The 20,667-nt window shown below is 44.2% G+C and overlaps 1 protein-coding gene across 1 annotated transcript in view; it reads right to left on the minus strand.

Annotated features, from left to right (window-relative positions):
• Positions 1–18,176, minus strand: part of APBB1IP (amyloid beta precursor protein binding family B member 1 interacting protein) — a 78,218-nt gene extending 60,042 nt beyond the window's left edge. The window contains exon 1 of the mRNA XM_068987424.1: positions 18,100–18,176. The gene's annotated coding sequence lies outside the window, so the exon portion shown is untranslated. The remainder of the gene's footprint in view (positions 1–18,099) is intronic.
• Between the last annotated feature and the right edge of the window lie 2,491 nt (positions 18,177–20,667).

The raw sequence follows: 20,667 nt of genomic DNA on the forward strand, positions 1-20,667 counted from the left end.
CCACTGAGCCAGCTGGGGCAGACAAGACCCTTCCCCAGGGACAGAGCAGAGTCTAGAACTCAGAGACAAAACCCAGCACTGTCACTTATTGGCTAGGTAACCTTGGGCAAGTTACTTAAACTTCTCGGCACTTTAGTTTTCTCATTTTCGAAAGGTGTGATAACTAGCTGCCTTGTGGAGTCCAGGTGAGAATCTATAAATGAACGCATGTACAGTCTGTACAACAGGCCTGGCTGAGCTCTGTGCACTCAGTACCATAAGCAACTGGAACTGAAGCCTTCTTTCGCCTCTGAAAGGCCTGGAAGGCTGAAGACATTCCGATAATAATCCTTTAGAAGCTGGCATTATTTTTCCTATTTTACAAAGTTTAAGCAACTTATCCTAGATCAGAAAATTAGTTAGCTGCAATAGTATGAAATCACTGATTACTTTAAGTGCCACTTTGAACCACTGCCTTAGATCCTTATTTAGCATCTTATTAGCAGCTTAGGATTTGAAGAGAAAGATTTTAGGTGAATGCAGTAGCTTTGGTGCTTGAGACTCAGCTTAAATGTCACCTCCTCAAAGAAAAGCAGTCCCCCTCAAGATCTCCACCAAAGCATATTGGATGCTCCAATGCTCAAGGATATGGGCTGATCAGATATTCTGATCATGGTCGTGGAGACAAGGGTGACGGTAGGCAGTGCATGTCACACTGTTCCAGCCAACAGTCTCCTGACCAGGAGCCTAATGCTCAGCCCATCCTTTCCCCACCAGGAAAACCAACTGGCTCCACAGGCATTCTTGGTTGTGACTGGCAGGGGTGGGAAAGTCATGAATGGAAAGAAAAGGGAGAGTGTTTTAAAATATATACATATCTTTTTTTTTTTTTACAACAGCCTCTTTAAAGATTCTTTTTTTAGTTGGAATATTGTTCATTTACAATGTTGTGTGAGTCTTAAGTGTACAGCAAACTGGTTCAGTTATACATATATAAATAATTTTTCAGATTCTTTCCCATATAGGTTACTACAGAGTATTGAGTATAGTTCCCTGTGCTATACAGTAGGACCTAAATAGACATTTCTCCAAAGAAGACACAAAGATGGCCAACAGGCACGTGAAAAGATGCTCAATATCGCTATTAGACAAAAAGTGAAAGAGAAACCGTTAGTCGCTCAGTCATGTCCAATGCTTTGCAGTCCCATAGACTGTAGCCTGTCAAGTTCCTCTGTCCATGGAATTCTCCAGGCAAGAATACTGAAGTGGGTAGCCATTCCTTTCTCCAGAGGATCTTCCCAACCCAGGGATCAAGCCCAGGTCTCCTGCATTGCAAGCAGATTCTTTACCATCTGAGTCACCAGGGAAATGAAAATCAAAACTACAAATCCAAACAGTCAGGATGGCCATCATTAAAAAGTCCACAAATAATAAATACTATAGAGGGTATGGAGAAAAAGGAACCCTCCTTCACTGTTGGTGGGAATATAAACTGGTGCAGCCTCTATGGTTATCAGTATGTGCATGCGTGCTAAGTCGATTCAGTAGCGTCTGCCTCTACGCAACACTATGGACTATAGCCCACCAGGCTTTGGGGATTCTCCAGGCAAGAATACTGGAGAGGACTGCCATGTCCCCTCCAGGGGATCTTCCCAACCCAGGGATTGAACACATGTCCTTTGCCTCTCCTGCGTTGGCAGCTGGGTTCTTTACCACTAGCACCACCTGGGAAGCCCACAGATATCAGTATGGAGGCTCCTTAAAAAAATAAACCTAGAGTTACTGTATAATCCTGCAATCCCACTCCCGGGCATTTATCCAGAGAGAATTCTTATTTGAAAATACACATGCACACCCCAACGTTAATAGCTGCACTATTTACAATAGCCAAGATACAGAAGCAACCTAAATGTCTATGATGTGGCATGTATGTATGTGTTTATATAGGTATCTATATGCACACATATACATGATGGAATATTACTCAGCCAAAAAAGAATGAAATAATGCCATTTGCATCATGGCAACCCACTCCAGTGTTCTTGCCTGGAGAATCCCAGGGACGGGGGAGCCTGGTGGGCTGTCGTCTCTGGAGTTGCACAGAGTCGGACATGACTGAAGTGACTTAGCAGCAGCAGCAGAGCTGATCATATTAAGTGAATTAAGTCAGACGAAGACAAATATCATATAACAGCACTTATTTGTGGAATCTAAAAAAAGGACACAAATGGACTTACTTATAAAACAGAAACAGACTTACAGACATAGAAAATAAACTTTTGGTTAGCAAAGCGGATAGCAGGGCAAGGACTAGGAGAGAGATAAATTGGAAGTTTGGAATTAACATATACACACCACGATATACAAAACAGGCAAAAAACAAAAAGTAAACAGACTATCTTTTGTTCCCCTAAAGGAAACCAAGAACACAGGTCTGCTTTATGGGGCCATTAAGTAGTTGCTGTTATAATAATCATATTTCTTACTCTCTTAGGTCGGGATGACCTAGAGAAATGGGTGATACAAAGACAAATATACCCGGAGACCACTTGTTTATTTTCACATGAACTCATTTAACTACACAGCGATAGGTCATAGCTTTAGACCATGATTCTTTTCTTCTTAATTCATTCATTATCTCAAGAAGCAATAATGGGATGCAAGCTCTCTGCCAGACTTTATGGTAATGCTAGAATCCATACCTTAACTATTTGGTGAATGGATGAATAAAGTTCAACGTCTAAACAGGATGGCAGAGGTGAAAATAATTTAACACCATGTAACAATAATTTAAGGGCTCCCCCTCAGGAGTAAAGAATTCACCTGCAATGGAAGAGCCACAGGCGATGCAGGTTCGATCCCTGGGTAGGGAAGATCTCCTGAAGTATGAGATGGCAACTCGCTCCAGCAGTCTTGCCTAGAGAATCCCGTGGACAGAGGAGCCTGGAGGGCTACAGTCCACAGAGCTGCGGTCAAACGCAACTGAGTGACGGAGCACACACAAAGAATAATATGAAAGATATAAAATAATAAGGGATCAGAGAAGAGAGATCACTCACTCTCTAGGGGTGAGAAGTTGTTCTCTGCAGCCTGAGACGATGGTGGGATGCACAGCAGCTAAGAGCATGGGCCAGCACTTGGGATTTTGGAGGACCTGGGGTTCAGCCCTGCCCTCATTGTGGTAAGACCTGGGGTTCAGCCCTACCCTCATTGTGGTAAAATGTTGAGAAACTTGGCCTGTCATTAACAGTGTTGGTTTCTCAATCTATTAAACAAGGATATTTCACTGAATTTTTGTAAAGATTAAATAAGATAACACCAAATGCCTCATACATGTGAGATGCTCAGGAAGTGCTAAGAGTGATCGTGTCACCATTGCCCTTGTTGAGTCGGTAACATATATCCTATGAGAAGAATGCCAGACTCTGGAAGCACATGGTGGGTTGACAAAGTTGGGAAATCTAGTGAAGTCCAAGCTAATCTTTTTGGATTTGAATCTGCACTTTCTTTGCAGCCTGCCTGCTGCCCTCTTAGTCTCTCAGTCGTGCCTGACTCTTTGCGACCCTGCGGACTGTAGCCCTCCAAGCTCCTCTGTCCATGGGATTTTTCAGGCAAGAATACTGGAGTCCGTTGCCATTTCCTCCTCCAGGGGATCTTCCTGAATTAGGGATCAAACCCAAGTCTCCTTCACTGCAGGTGGATTCCTTACTGCTGAGCCATCAGGGAAGCCCCTTTTTTTTGCAATAGTGGTTCTCACAGTGTGAGTCTCAGACCAATAGCCACAGCATCACCCAGATACTTGGAAATGCAAATTCTTCAGCCCCACTCCAAAATTATTGAATCAGAAACTCTGGGGGTGAGGACTAGCAATCTGTATTTTAAAAGGCCTCCAACGTGATTTGTTTGCATGCTAAAGTTTGAGAACCACTGGTTTACCAATAGATGGAAAAATTTTTTAAAAAGTGTGGGAAGTGGGAGGGAGGTTCAAGAGGGAGGGGACATGTATATACCAATGGCTGATTCATGTTGATGTATGGCAGAAACCAACACAATATTGTAATTATCTACAATTAAAAACAAATAAAAAATGTTATAGGCAAGTACAGGGTGTATGAAGATTATAAGAATCAAAAGTTTTAGCCAAGACAAAAATGGCTTGAGCTTTACATTAAATGCAAGGAAAGAAGGCACTCGCCATATGTCATGCCCTGTATTATTTCTGTGTTGAAAATGCATAAAAAACTGTCTATTTACTGTTTAAAGGTACAGAATGAGGGAATTCCCTGGTGGTCAAGTGGTTTAGACTGCGCTATCACTGCCCAAGGGCCCAGGTGCAATTCCTGGTTGGGGAACTAAGTTCTCACAGGCTTTGTGGCATGGCTAAAAAAAAGATTAAAAAAAAAAAATCAGTATGGAACGAAAAAGGACCAGGTTATATATTGGATCTAACCTGGTTAGATACTGGAAAATCCAGCTTATTTCTATCACTAATGTTCCTTTCCTGGGCAACGTGTAACCTCTTGAGAAACATGTTCTCTCAATTGCTATGGGACTTGGAAGCACTTCCTTTCCTTATTCATACGGAAGAAGCAGATTCACAGTGTAAAAATGGTAATGACGATGATGGTTTTAAATAAGGCATCCCGTTCTTTGATGTGGGGTCTCTGTCCTCTCCCCTTGACTCTGAGCAGTCTCTGACTGCTGTGACGGATGCAGTATTAAGGAAGTGACGCTCTGTGTGCAGGGCAGCCCAGGAGAGGCCACCCACAAGGTCGCTTAGAACTCCCTCCATACATTCCCTGTGCAAGCCCAGCTGTCACCCCGTGAGAAGCCAGAGCCACCTGGAGGGGCTACAGGAGACACTCTGGTTACCAGTCCCGGCCCAGCTCAGGGGCCAGGCTGGTGAGTGAAAAATCCTCCAGGTAAGCCCAGTCTCCAGCAGTTTGCACCACCTCCAGCTGTTCAAGTATCCCCAGATGAGGTCACAGACATCACACGGAGCTGAGGCCAGCTAGCCCTGTGGTGGCGAGTCCTGACCCACACAATCCTTGATCACAATAAAACTGTCTGTTGTGCAGCACTGAGTTTGGGGTGTTATGCAGCTGTTGATAGTGGAGCAAATGATCAGTGCAGCTACCACTCCAGGGTACCTTCTACAACTCCAGCATGGTCCTATGCTCTTATGCTAGATTCTGCCTCATTGCACCTGCTCTGCAAAATATGTTAGTCCCATCTGCAAGTGAAGAAACGCAGGCTGTGAGCAGAAAAGTGTCATGCAAAGGAACATGTGGTAAACGACTATTTATGTCAATATTCAGTGCATTAAAATAAAAAGCCAAAATGTCAGTATTTATCCAAAAATAATAATGAGAAAATGGCGAAAATTGTGGTGGTCATTTGTAATGAATAGAAAGATCAAATCACTATGCTGTGCACCAAGAACTAACACCGTGGTTGTAGGTCAACTATACTTCAAAAACAAAGAAATTCACAGAAGGATGTTAGATTTGTGGTTACTGGGGCTTGGGGTAGGGATTGGAAGAAGGTGATCAAAAGGTACGAACTTCTGCTTATAAGATAAACAGGCATTAGGGATGTAGTGTACATCACGATGCATATAATTAACACTGTATGTTATATATGAAGGATGTTAAGAGAGTAAGTCCTAAGAGTTCTCATCACAAGGAAAAAAAATTTATTACTTAGATTTTATATATATATGAGATGATGGATATTCACCAAACTTATTGTGGTAATTGTTCCATGATCTACGTAATTCAAATCACTTAAATACGCTGATAGGGGCTTCCCTGGTGGCTCATTTGCGAAGAATCCGCCTGCCAATGCAGGAGACACAGTTTCTACCCCTGATCCGAGAAGATCCCACAACTAAGTCCATGCACTACAACTACTGAGGCTGTGCTCTAGAGCCCAGTGGCCCTAGAACTACTGAAGCCGGCGTGCCCGGGAGCCCATGCTCCACAGCAAGAGAAGCCACTGAAGTGAGAAACCCGCCCCCTGCAGCTAGAGAAAAAGCCCTCATAGCAACGAAGACCCAGCACAGCCAAAAATACATAAATAAATAAAAGTATTCTTAAAAAAAAAATGCGCTGATAACTTCTGGTTAGTGGGCAGTGAATACACATCCTTTCCTACAATTCAAGAGAAATGACTCCAGAGCAGTCTGGAAAGCAAGGAAGGATGCCGCTGCTAGATGAAAAACCTTGAGGAATTTCTGGACGATGTTAAGGGGAAGGGATTGTATAGGGAACGACGAGAGCAAGGGAAGCAGTGGTCAGTGTGGGTCTGGAGGAGGGCTGTCAAACAAAGAGCCAAGGAAAACGCCCAGACTTGGGGTCAGCAAAGATGGAAGTCCATGGAGTAATTAAGGACTGATGCTATGGGCCATTCGACCCCTCTGTCACGAGGAACAAAGAGAAACTGCAACTGCCCTGGGTCTAAAATCAGCAAGAACCCTTGCCCTATACACTATGGGAGAACTGGCTCACAGGTTCTTAAGGTGAGACTTGAGCCAAGAAAACAAAAACAAATAAAGCAGTTTGGGACTCAGAAAGCTTGGGGCTCTGTCACAGACATGAGATCCCAGTCCAATCAGCCAGCTATTCATCCATCCTTCCATCCATGAGAAGGGGTTGAGAAAAGAAATGCCCACATTCAGTGAAATGCACTAAGAACTCCTAGGAGCTCCACTTTCAGCATAAGTGGAGGCCAGCATATTGCTGGCCTCAGCAAATAGCCCCCAGGGAGGACTGAAACTTACACATCTGCTCTTTATCTAAACCACACAGGAAAGCTGCCTTCTGTCAATCACCACATCCATCTATAAAACCTGTCAGCCTCACAGTCAAGAAAAAGGCTGTTCAGTTGCCAAGTAAGTCATACCACCTTCTTATGTTATTCTAGCCTTTCAATAAAAATATGAATCAACAACCAAGATTTCAAAAAATCTTTTCGGCTATGCTGACAGGGGCAGCATTTTATTTGTATTATATTTGTATTGGACAGGGCTCCAGAGAACCACAGTCTTCTGTTATCACAAGTGCCTAAGCATTTTGACTCAACTCTCCCAGTAGCTGGCACAGTGCTATGGTTGGGTAACAGTTCAACTATTGGAACTCAACGGATAACAGTTCATTTTAATATGTATTAGCACCTTTAAAAAAAATAGTAGGAGTTATAAATATGGGACAATTACTATAGATCAGACACATGTAGTCTCTCATTTAATTCTCAAAGCAATCTTAGGATGTAGTGTCATTATTCTAATTTTATAGGTTATAATACTTAGGGCTGGAGAAACAATAATTTGCACAAGCTCATGTGCGTGGAGGACTGGACTGTGCCCAGGTCTCAGTCGAAAGCTCACGTTCGCAATCATGCCACACAGCCTTCTGAAGACACAGACCGACAGTGATCATTAAGAGGTAGAATCTGGCAGCTATTTTGCTAATGCTGCTGTTACAGTATCTATTTATCCAGTTTGAATGGAACTGAGTTCGTGACTGTCTTTCACACCACACTGAGGTTAGGCAGAAAATCTTGTATTTTCATCCAAGCCTGTGACACACATCACACACTCAGTAAATGTATTCAGCTGTTGGGTGATCCTGGCTAAGTGATTTACCCTGAGTCCTTGGTATAGTGTCTGATATACTATACTGAGCCATTATTATTATCACCACCATCATCATTTTTGTTACTGTATCTCCCTCTAAAACCACCATGTGCTAAAAACTACTGTGTACTAAGTCACTTCAGTTGTGTCCGACTCTTTGCGATCCTATGGACCGTGGCCCGCCAGGCTCCTCTGTCCATGGGGTTTCTCTAGGCAAGAAGACTGGAGTGGGATGCCATTTCCTTCTCCAGGGGATCTAAAACCACTAGTGGAAACAAATGGCTGTCACTTACTCACACACCACATACAGGTTCCCAAGTCCCAAGCAGGACTTGCTTACTTCCGCCTGTTGCATTTTTGTGTACCTGAACTGCCATTTTCCCATAGATGAGGCACAGTTTTAAAATACCAAGGCTACTGGAAAGGACATCTGTAAGTTGGATTTCTAGGACAGAGATTGTTATGTGTTTTTTTTTGGCCATGCCACATAGCATGTGAGTTCTTAGTTCCTCGCTAGACCACCAGGGAAATCCCCAGGACAGAGATTCTTAACCATTCTGAACTACAGAGGAACTGCATCGGAATCTCCCCAAAGCTTTTTCAAACTGTACCCATGGCACTTTTACAACTCCACAATCCAAATCTTATCACTACCTTCCACCCTGGAAGTGAAGTGAAGTTGCTCAGTCGTGTCTGACACTTTGCGACCCCGTGGACGGTAGCCTACCAGGCTCCTCTGTCCATGGGATTTTCCAGGCAAGGGTACTGGAGTGGGGTGCCATTGCCTTCTCCACCCTGGAAGGGAGGTGTATTTTTGGAGTTGAAGACCATCACAAAGACAGTGGCTGTTGTGAGGGTGTGTTATGCTTGTGAGCTAGCAGATGAAAGCTAAAGAGAAAAAAAAGAGTTGACAACCACCATTGTCTAGGGCAACCAATCGTATTTGCCGGATGTGGGTTTACGGTATCCTGCTCTACGTTTTACTTCCACTCTTTTTTCAGTCCCTGTTACTTTTAAGAAGAATCCAAAAAAATAAGGGTGAGGATGGGAGGGTGGGCAGAGGGAAAGATAAAGAATAAAAAGTAAGCAATGGCAATTTGTTGTTGTTTTTGTTGCTTAGAGGGCTAATGAAGCATTTTGGGTGTAGGCTGAGCTATGCATTAAAATCTGGTTCCAAGGACACACCCCACAGTAATAGAAAATGCTTTTTGTTTCTTTTTTCCCCTTAGTTTTCTCCATAAGGCGTCTAGTATCCTCCATACAGCTGAACAGTCAACACTTAGTTAGGATACAGTATTTGTGCAATTACCTAGAGCCGCACCGCCCAGTTCAGTAGCCACTAGTCACAGGTGGCCACTGAGCACTTGAATTGTGGCTCGTCCAAACTGAAATGTGCTCTAAGTGTAAGACACGATGGATTTGGAAGATTTAGGATGAAAAAAGAAAAAGAATTCATCCACAATTTCAATATGACTTACATTTACTGTAATTTAGTATGCTGCTTGCTGCTGCTGCTAAGTCGCGTCAGTCGTGTCCGACTCTGTGCGACCCCAGAGACGGCAGCCTACCAGGCTCCCCTGTCCCTGGGATTCTCCAGGCAAGAACACTGGAGTGGGTTGCCATTTCCTTCTCCAATGCATGAAAGTGAAAAGTGAAAGTGAAGTCGTTCAGTCATGTCGGACTCTTTGCGACCCCACTGACTGCAGCCCACCAGGCTCCTCCATCCATGAGATCTTCCAGGCAAGAGTACTGGAGTGGGGTGCCATTGCCTTCTCCAGTAATTTAGTATAATTAATATTAATTCATTAAATGGTCATTTTGGATACATACATACTAAATTAAATAGATTACTAAATTAACACCCCGTGTTTCTCTTTGACTGTTTCTAGTGTGGCTTCTTGAAAATGTAAAGTTATTTATGTGGGGACTTTCCTGGCAGTCCAATGGTTAGGATGCCACCCTTTCACTGCAGGGGGCATGGGTTCGATTCCTGGTCAGGGAACTAAGATCCTTCATGCCACATGGCGTGGCAAAGTAAATAAATAAATAAAAATAATCTATGTCGCTTGCATTATACTTGTGTTGGACAGGGCTCCAGAGAACCAGTTTTCTGTTTTCACAAGTGCTAAGCATTGTGACTCAAAGGTGGCAGTCTATGGGGACGGTACCACATAAACATAATCTAAGTATTACATACTAAGAGTTAAACCCAAATCTCCCCATTTCCTTTCCCACCGCCCTGTCTGCTCCAGCTCCGTCGAACAATTTCATGCATGTAGTGCCTGAGGAAGCTTTCTTCCACTGGGCCTCCTGGAAATATCTTTATGCTTCAAAATGCCTTTGGTTCCCCCCATACTATGTCTTCCCTACAACCACTCCCATCACCATCTTATGCTCTTCACAAACCGGAGTGTGTTTATCTGCAGGCCTGGGTCTCCCACTGGACCAGAAGCTTCTGGAGCTTTGGTGCCTATCTTATTCTGTTTTACACCTTCTGCTCTGTCTGGCACATGATCAGCCCTCGACAGATACGTGATAAGACTGGAGAAAAAGCTCCAGCGTCAGCATGTTCAGCAAAGTGTCATTCGACTTGAGTGTGAAGGTAAGCACAGAGGTCCCGCCTGTGAATCTCGAATGAGGGGCGCTTTTCTGCTCTGGTGGTCAGGGCAGTGAGCTCCCTGGGTTTCAGCTTTTCTCTTCTACGACAATCTTGGGAGCCATTTGCTCACAGCATCGCACTGCACTTACCCATGACCTGGGCCCAAGCCACTTCATTTCTGTTTGCCACATACAATGGCAGAAATTTAAGCACCATGTCAGTCAACAAACAGTCTGGATTTGCTAAGAAACAGTCTTGACTTGCTGAGCCATATCATTTAGGAATTTAACTAGACAGGAGTCATTCCCCTTAAAAAATAATAAAAGAAATGATTTTTTTTAATGCTACATCCCAAACCTCATCAGTTCATTGACCCACCAACCGGGAATTTTATGTTATCAGCAGAGATGAAAGAGTTCGTTAATACCATAAATACAGTAGCCTTAGACAAATTCATTTAGTCAGCTCACTGAATTGAGATCATTCTGTAAACTGCCTGAAAAAGATTTTGTGGTATTTTTTTCTGTCACATAACTGATTTGTTCATTCTTTTCGAGACAAAATTCTAATAATGCACTTAACTGAAAAACAAACTTTCGCTTGTGGGGGAAAAAATAGTCTACAACATGAACTAAGATGCAGACAATGAAGTAATCAGAATTCCACTAAGTGCTACTGTGTCATAATTATTCTGCCCTCACACCTACTGTAGCCAAAACAAATGAAACGTCAGCTATCTTGATCTCAGTAGTTGCTTCCTAGAAGTCACTTCCAACGTCACAGCAGTGACATTCTTCAACAGCTGCTAGTGAACTCTTGGTCCTGCTCTAACTCACGCATCCATTTAAAATCCATCTGGTTTTAGATTTTGAAAATATAGGCATCTTAACCTCAGGGCACAAAAACCTCCTTTGTGGAAAAGGCCGTTGTCTTCCCTTCCTCAGAATCCTGATGTTAAACTCGTACTCTTAGAAGGGACTTCCCTGATGGTCCAGTGGTTAAAAAATCCACCTTTCAGAGCAAGAGACGTAGGTTCAATCCCTGGTCTGAAAACTAAGATCCCATGTGGCACAGGGCAACTAAGCCCACGAGCCACAATTAGAGAGACGCCTGTGTGCCCCAGTGAAGGTCCATCGTGCCGCAACTAAGACCCAATACAGCCAAATAGATAAATAAATTCCAAAAACCCTCACAATCACAGAAACCTTTTATAAGGCCCATGTCACTGGTTGTGAATTCATGTAAAATATGGTGCTTTTCAATATTCATTTTCCGCTCTCTCATTTATTAAAAAGAACTCTCACTGTCTTGAGTTTCAAGGGCATAAAATATTACTGATTAGCTTACTATATTCTTATTTCATTTATATGATAAAGATTGCTGGTCGATTCTTTCAGCAAGTTTCAAAAGAAGAGTTTAAAGCATTAGGATCTTGAAGAGCTAGTTTTACATTCCAGTTCTTAAAATGTAATCTTGGGTAAAATTCTTAAAACTCTCTAAACTGTCATTTCTAATCTGTACGATGAGAATTAATGATAGTACCTTCCCCAAAAGTTACTTAGGCTTCATGACTGTAGCCTTTTATGTAATAAGCACATAGTTATTACCAGTTGACACTTCATATCCATGTCCAAAACTTTTTTTCCAGATTTTTCATTTTTAATTGGAGTATAATTCCTTTACAGTGTTGTCGTTTCTGCTGTACCACAACATGAATCAACTATATGTGTACATATGTCCCCTTCCTCGGAGGCCTCCCTCCGCAAAACTCAACTTCCCACAGCTTCCCCTCTAAACTGCCCACGTGGTTGATGCCAGTTCCATCCTTCCCATTGTTTGGGTCAAGAACTTTCAAGACATCTTTGGTTCCTCTTTCTCTGAAATCCCACATCCACTTTGCCAGGAAGTCCTATTGGCTCTACCATTAAAATATATGCCGATTCCCAAAGCTTCTTAATAGATTTCTGACTTTATCGAGCTTTTTGTCAAGCAATCACAGTGAGCCTCCGACATGTAAGTCAAATCACATCATTCCTCTTCTCAGAATCCTGCAATGGCCCCTCAGTTTAACTCAGAGTAAAAGCCAATGTTTTCATGATGTGTTACAAGACCCTACGTGATCTTCCATCTCTTCACCCTCCTCCTACGTCTCCAACCACACCTCCTATTACTCTTTCCCTCCAGGCCGCACAGGTGCCTTTTTCCTCGAACGCACCAGGCTTACTTGTGCCTTATGGCCTCAGCACTAGCTGGTCCCTCTGCTCAGAACACTGTTCCCTCTGACAGTCAGCTCCTTCAAACCCTGGCTCAGGTCCTACCTTCCCAATGAGGCCAAGCCCGACCATTTTAACACTGCAATTTTACGTCGTTCAATTTTACCTTTTTAAGTGGGACTCTTCACGCACCAGTATTATTTACTTATTATGATGCTCACTGATGATTTTCTGTGTCTCCTCATTGGAATGTAGCTCCCCAAATGCAGAGATCTCTGTCTCTCCCATTCACCTGGAATAGTGCTTGGCAAATATTTTTTGGAATGACTGAATTCTATTTAAAGTAGAAATTGAAGTAATATGGAAATTAGCAGTGCCTAACTTACGTATGCTTTACCATACTTAAACGTTACAGTTATCCTGTGATGAATCTTGGTTACTTCATTAATGATTAAGATTCTACTGTTTCCATGGTACTTTCTCTTAACCATTTGTAATCCACTTTGTTTTCATGCTATTTAAATTAAAATAAGTTCTCTTTACTTTATAGGACACTCTATTTATGACCATGCTTAGAGTCAGTGAAGATTCTAATTTCCGTTTCCCAGGGGACTTTCCTGGAGGTCCAGTGGCTAAGATTCTGCGCTTGCAATGCAGGGAGCCCAAGTTACATTCCTGGTCAAGGAAGTAGATCCCGGATGCTGCAAGTGAGACCAAATAAATAAACTAATAATAAATAAATATTAAAAAATAATTTCAGTTTCCCAAGTGCCAATATACTCTAATTCCCAGTTTGGTATCTTTGTAAATGCTTATACCTGCTTTCTAAATACTTTTTAAAAAATCAGCACATTCAGAATAATGATGATCTCTATCAAGAAAAAGTGAAGTGAAGTCGCTCAGTCATGTCCGACTCTGCGACCCCATGGACTGTAGCCTACCAGGCTCCTCTGTCCCTGGGCTTTTCCAGGCAAGAATACTGGAGTGGGTTGCTATTTCCTTCTCCAGGAGATCTTCCCAACCCAGGGATTGAACCCAGGTCTCTGGCATTATAGTCAGACGCTTTACCATCTGAGCCACCAGGGAAGTCCATCAAGAAAAAAGGGTAATGCTACTGAGAAGTCAGAGGTACTAATATTATTTTACTTTTTAAGCTAGATGATATGTATCCTGATGTCGGTTTTATTATTATTTGCTGTAATTTATGTATGGCTTGCCTTGTGGCTCAGCTGGTGAAGAATCCGTCTGCTATGCAGGAGACCTGGATTCGATCCCTGGGTTGGGAAGATTCCCTGGAGAAAGGAAAGGCTACCCACTCCAGTATTCTGGCCTGCAGAATTCCACAGACCATATAGCGCACGGGGTCGCAAAGAGTCGGACACAACTAACGGACTTTTACACACTCACATATGTATCTTACATCATCTACTGTATGTATGGAATATTTCATAGTGAAAAAGGGAAAATAAATCTAGTGTTTGCTTGTTCTATCACTCTGTATTTTCCCTCCAGTTTGATATGATATAGATCTATGGACATAAATCTTCCGGCCAGTTTGTACAAACATAACTATTGTGTGATTTAGCATTTATCCCTGCTCCCAGCCTGCAGCCATTTCACAGATGAGTCTGTGATATGAGATCAAATCAGAAGGATCCTCAGCAGAAGTAGAAAAAGAAAAAAAGCTACTCACTGTTCATTGATTTAATTAATAAAGCCCATTATCAAGAGGATTGGAAATATAATAAAGCTAAACATGAAACCACATGGGGACTTCCCTCATGGTCTAGTGGTTAAGACTCCGCGGTTCCAGTGCAGAGGGTGTGGGTTCAATCCCTGGTCAGGGAACTAAGACCCCACATACTGTGCAACACAGCCAAAAATTAAATCAAATGGTTGCTGCTAAAGAAGATTATTTTTTCAAAACACATGTTTTCTCACTCTAAAAATGCATGTTCTTTGCTGGGCCTACCTTCACTCCATCCTCCCTGACCCTCGGGTGGTGTAGGAATCTGATGGGTGCTCCCACAGCACAGGGCCTTGGCCGTGTGTGGGGCTGTAACTGCCCATGTATGTCTCCCCTATTAAACTCGAACTTCACTGAGGAAAGGCCTCCTGTTCTTTTTCACCATTTAAGCCCTTGCCCTTGGTATAGCGCCTCGAGTGCTGGCGTCATACTGACTCAGTTCAAAGGTCAGCTCTGCTTCTCACTCCCTGGGTAAGCTTCTTAACCTCTATGCACTTTCATTTCCTCAACGATAAAGGGTTAATAGTGGTATAAGCCCACGTGCGTGCGTTCAGGTACACTAAGTTGCTTCAGTCATGTCCAGCTCTTTGCGACCCTATGGACCATAGCCCGCCAGGCTCCTCTGTCCATGCGATTCTCCAGGCAAGAATACTGGAGTGGGTTGCCATGCCCTCCTCCAGAGATCTTCCTGACCCAGAGATAAAACCCAAGCCTCATTATGCTTCTTGCACTGGCAGGTGGGAAACAGCACCACCGGGGAAGCCCCATAAACCCAGCACGTGAAGCTTACTGAAACAACACACCCAAGTTAGTTAACACAGTTATACAAAATATAAGCTAAATAAATATAGTAACTGTTTATGATGACCATTTGGTGATAAAGTGGAAATTGAGTTGACAGAGAAGAAAGACTACCTCTTATAATATGATTCTTAGTGATTCAAGTGCATAGATGATGTTTAGAAAATGTCTGGAAATGGAGTCAAGAATTCAAGCTTTATTACAGGAGCTGAGAAGGTGTGGTGTCTTGGGGCAATGCTATAGATCTGCCTGCTCAAGCGTCAGGGTTGGTAGGGGGCCAGCTGGGTTTCAGGGCTCAGACGGATTGATGGTACCACCCAGAAGTGGAACTAATATTGCTGGACATTTAGTAAATGTTATTTGAGTCCCAACTATGGTGCAAGGAATATGGCTAGATGATGAGGATGCAGCGTGACTGTAAATGTTTTGGTGTGACAGACTACGGCACACAATTTATTAAAAGCTTCTGCACGACTAAGAGGTATTGAGTATAAAAATAATTAACATTGAAGAGGATTAGAAGTAAATGAAAATGTTTGTGAAAGTGGGATGGTTTAAAGAAACTGAATGTGGTCTATTAAATATAGGCATTTTCGGTGATGCATTTTTAAAAGGCTTTTTATGTGAACCATTTTTAAAGTATTGAATTTGTTACAATTTGTTACTGCTTCTGTTTTATGTTTTGGTTTTTTGGCTGCGAGGCATGTGGGATCTTAGCTACCTGACCAGGAATGGAACTGGTATGCCTTGCATTGGAAAAAATCATTGGACCACTTAATCAAGTCCTGGCAATGCATTTTATGAGCAGTTCACTCTAACAGTAATATGAAGATTATCTAGAACTTTTAATTTGTTATTGAAAAAAGTAAAAAAAAAAATAGTAGGTGATTGGTATACATTCTCAGGATATAAAAATACAAAAGATTTAATAGACACTACAAAATTTAGTGTTAAGTGTTAGTTGCTCGATCATGTCCAACTCTTTGCAACCCCATGGACTGTAGCCTGCCAGGCTCCTCTGTTCATGAAATTTTCCAGGCAAGAATACTGGAGTGGGTTGCCATTCCCTTCGCCAGAGGATCTTCCGAACACGGATCAGATGTGGGTCTCCTGCACTACAGGCAGATTTTTTACCATCTGAGCCACCAAGGAACAAAACCTAGTAAGCAGTGCTTAAGATTTAAAGAAACTGAGTCATAAAGTAATCCATATTACAAAGTTATTTTTCCTGAGAATTAACACTTGAAAAAATTTGAAATCGATTATATAGACCTACCCAAGCTTGGGCTCATCAGTTTCCTATCGAAGTTTTTCAATAGAATGGAAATGCGCCTTCTTACATGTAGACCAGAAATTCACTGTTTCTTGAGGAACTTCTCAGAAACAAAAGCCCTCAAAATATATGACTCTTAACAACATCTGTTATCATCATTTTCTCCATTCTTTTTTGTTAGTGATCAGCCATTCTTTGTCAGCATTCAAGACAGGGCAGATTCAAAGATTTCCGGAAACTCCTCAATTGCTATTTTAATGGTAGATATCAGGTAGGCCAATAATCTTTACTGATAAGGTTAGAGAGATCAAAGCAACTTAATTAACATCATTTTTTCTCTAGTTAAAGACAGGTCTCTAGTTAAAAGAACCCAAGTTTCCCAAATATCTGGGAAAGATATAAATATCAGTAATAATGTGAAAATGACTAAGAATCAGAAAGAAAGTGAAGTTGCTCAGTCGTGTCCGACTCTGCGACCCCATGGACCGTAGCCTGCCAGGCTCCTCTGTCCATGGGATTCTCCAGGCAAGAATACTGGAGTGGGTTGCCATTTTCTTCTCCAGGGGATCTTCCCAACCCAGGGAATGAACCTGGGTCTCCTGCCTTGCATGCAGACTCTTTACCATCTGATTCCCTGGTGGCTCAGAATCTGAAGATGACATTAAATTTCTTAGACCTTTCACAACACGTTGAGCAGACAGGAAACACCACCATGAAGACATTACAGAAATTTCCTAGTAGATTCTCTGTTAATTTTGCTAGCCAATGTTACTGTAAGGCTGCCCATGGGCTGCCCCAGTATTTCAGTATTTGGGCCAGAGAGAAAATTGACCCAGAGGTTTAATCAAAGAGACAAAAGGCCTGGAAACCTCCTTTCGGGCGCCTAGACTTTAAAGTCAGTAGTAGTTAGTACTCTTGCCTTTGTTTAAACCACATTATACCTGAGCACTAATAAACCCCTGAGCTGCTTCTGTATGTTATTTCTGCTGATACTCCATTTCTTTCTATAACAATTGCATTTAAAGTTATTTTTGAACCGCTCTGCAGTGAGTGGCCCTAGGAACAAACACATTTAGCGTTCCACAACGGTCTGAACGATAAGAAGAACCTTCCCTGAAGGAAGATAAGGGGTGCACTTGGATGAGGTGTTCTGGGGGACCCCCTGCCCCGAGATCCTCCTGGATATAACGACATCCTGGTTAATTTGCCTCGTGCTTCTAAAAGGGCACTCTGGATATTCATTCCAAGCGAAATTACACCTGTGCCTGGTGTTCAGCTCGTTTCTCCCTGCTATTTTAAAGCGAAAAGGACAATAATTCGGAGGCAAAGTTATTTTTAAAAAGAAGAAACAGCCGTCTGAAAGTTCTCAAGGAAAGAAACACTAAGACGCGACAGACTTGTGACCGTCACTCTCAAATTCTCACACGACCTGCACTCAATGCACGGCGCCCGGAAATGCCCCTGGAAATGCCCCCTGAAATGCCACCTGAAATGCCCCCTGGAAGCCCTTCAGCGCCGGTCAGGCTGGGCTCCTGGACCCACTGGAGAGACGAGGGTGCACCGGTTCCCTGTCTGACTTTGGAGCAATTTTCTGGGCAGGAAATCGGTCAAATCTGACGAAACCCAACTGGGGGAAGGCGAACCCCAGCCCCAAACCCCGCGGAGCTGGGTCAAGGGCAGGGGTCGGCGGAGGGGACCGCCCTCCAGGCCCCCGCGGAGCCGCGCGTTCACCGGGCCCAGCCTCGGGCAGGACCCTGGTCGGGAGACTTCCCGGGGCGAGGAGTCGGGGGCCGGGGGCGGCCCGGGTGCCGCTCCCAGGGCCCCCGGGGCAGGCGGGCCGGCGCCACTTACCTCGACGGCTGCTCGGGGCGCGCAGGCACTCGGCGGAGACTCGTGCGCCGGGCAGCTTCGGGGCGGCGGCCGGGAGGCTTCGCGGAGCGGGGGCTGCAGCCCGGCTCGGGTCGGCGGCTGGGGAGGAAGTGGTGTCAGCCCGGGCCGGCCCTCGCGGCACGCAGACGTGGGGCGCTCGGCGCGCGGCTCCGCATCGAGGTGCGAGGAGGGCGCCTGGTGGGAAACACACCCACGGACGCGGATACAGACGCCTGAAGCCCCGGCGCTGCTTTTTCCGACTCGAAGGCTCTGTGCCTCCGCGCATCTCACCCCTCCCCCTCCCACCTCCCCCTTCCTCCTTCCCCTCCCTCCTGCTCTCCCCTCCTCCCCAAAGAAGACCACAGCTTGCGTTGAAGGGGGGAAGGTGCGCCTTCCTCTCACCCTCCCCTACCTGCGTCGCGGGCCCTCCGCTCTCGGAGGCGCCCTCTGGATTGTCGCCTCCGGTTATCTACCACCGGCCGAGGGATTGGGGCCCAAACGGCGGTTCCACCAAAGCCCCAGAAGCCGGTTTCTTTTGCAGCTGGGTTCGTAAGTGTCGACTTAGCCCTTTTGGGCCTTCCTCTTTTGGGGCCAGTTGTGCAAGGCCCTGCTTGCAGGCCGCGCGCCGCCGGCGGTTGGGCGGTCTCCGTGGTAGAGCTGGGGCGAGGAAGGGTGTGCTCCGCAGGGGCAGTGTCTTGATTTCGGGTTGGCAACCCCCTAAAGACTAATGACACTCAGTTGGCAGGCGAGACTGTGGCCTCTCCCATATAGCTGGTGGAAATCCAAAATAGCCAAAACCTTGTGCACGGGGATTCGGTCACAGAGATTTAACTTACGTCTGCAGTGAGCCATCTAAGATCTAATGTAACACATACTAAGAATGGGTTACAGAGATACAGTGATGCGCACGGGCCAAGCCACTCTTGGCCGCAGGATTTGTAATCACAAAGGACTAACTGGGAAGAACCCGGTGACTTTTGAAAGTAGAATCTCCAGAGGGAAAGTGGGTGAAATCTGAAAACACAGCAGTTAAAGCCAGATTTGGAAATGTGGTTGAAGTCACCTCCTCTGTCGTTCTACAGCTGGATCTGTGGGGAAGGTGGTGGAGACCTGATGGCATAAATTGGACCCATAAATTCATTAGGCAATTTCAGACAGTTCAGCCATCGAATACTTAAGGAGAAACTGTTTACCACTTACCCTTCTAAGAACAAGCAAAACAGTAGTGATGAGAGTAATTCCTGCTCTCATGGAAGGTAGATTTTAGTTGGGAGAAAACAGACAATATACAAATTAATATTTAACATGTCAGGTAATGTCAGCATTTTGACCGCAATTAAAAGGTGAGGAATAGAGTGATGGGAGTGGGGATGGAGGTGCTGTATTAATTAGTGTCATCAGGAAGATCTAGCTAAGTGACACTTTTCAGTTCAGTTCCGTCGCTCAGTCGTGTCTGACTCTTTGCAAACCCATGAATCACAGCACGCCAGGCCTCCCTGTCCATCACCAACTCCCAGAGTTCACTCAGACTCACGTCCATCGAGTCAGTGATGCCATCCAGCCATCTCATCCTCTGTCATCCCCTTCTCCTCCTGACCCCAATCCCTCCCAGCATGAGTCTTTTCCAATGAGTCAGCTCTTCGCATGAGGTGGCCAAAGTACTGGAGTTTCAGCTTTAGCATCATTCCTTCCAAAGAAATCCCAGGGCTGGCTGATCTCCTTCAGAGTGGACAGGTTGGATCTCCTTGCAATCCAAGGGACTCTCAAGAGTTTTCTCCAACACCACAGTTCAAAAGCATCAATTCTTCGGCGCTCAGCCTTCTTCACAGTCCATACATGACCACAGGGAAAACCATAGCCTTGACTAGATGGACCTTAGTCGGCAAAGTAATGTCTCTGCTTTTGAATATACTATCTAGGTTGGTCATAACTTTTCTTCCAAGGAGTAAGCATCTTTTAATTTCATGGCTGCAGTCACCATCTGCAGTGATTTTGGAGCCCAAAAAAAAAAAAGTCTGACACTATTTCCAGTGTTTCCCCGTCTATTTCCCATGAAGTGATGGGACCAGATACCATGATCTTCATTTTCTGAATGTTGAGCTTTAAGCCAACTTTTTCACTCTCCTCTTTCACTTTCATCAAGAGGCTTTTTAGTTCCTCTTCGCTTTCTGCCATAAGGGTGGTGTCATCTGCATATCTGACGTTATGGATATTTCTCCTGGCAATCTTGATTTCAGCTTGTGTTTCTTCCAGTCCAGCGCTTCTCATGATGTACTCTGCATAGAAGTTGAATAAGCAGGGTGACAATACACAGCCTTGATGTACTCCTTTTCCTATTTGGAACCAGTCTGTTGTTCCATGTCCAGTTCTAACTATTGCTTCCTGACCTGCATATAGGTTTCTCAAGAGGCAGGTCAGGTGGTCTGGTATTCCATCTCTCTCAGAATTTTCCACAGTTGATTGTGATCCACACAGTCAAAGGCTTTGGCATAGTCAAGAAAGCAGAAATAGATGTTTTTCTGGAACTCTCTTGCTTTTTCCATGATCCAG

The sequence above is a fragment of the Capricornis sumatraensis genome, chromosome 15 (genome assembly GCF_032405125.1).
Source record: "Capricornis sumatraensis isolate serow.1 chromosome 15, serow.2, whole genome shotgun sequence".
Taxonomy (NCBI): Eukaryota; Metazoa; Chordata; class Mammalia; order Artiodactyla; family Bovidae; genus Capricornis; species Capricornis sumatraensis.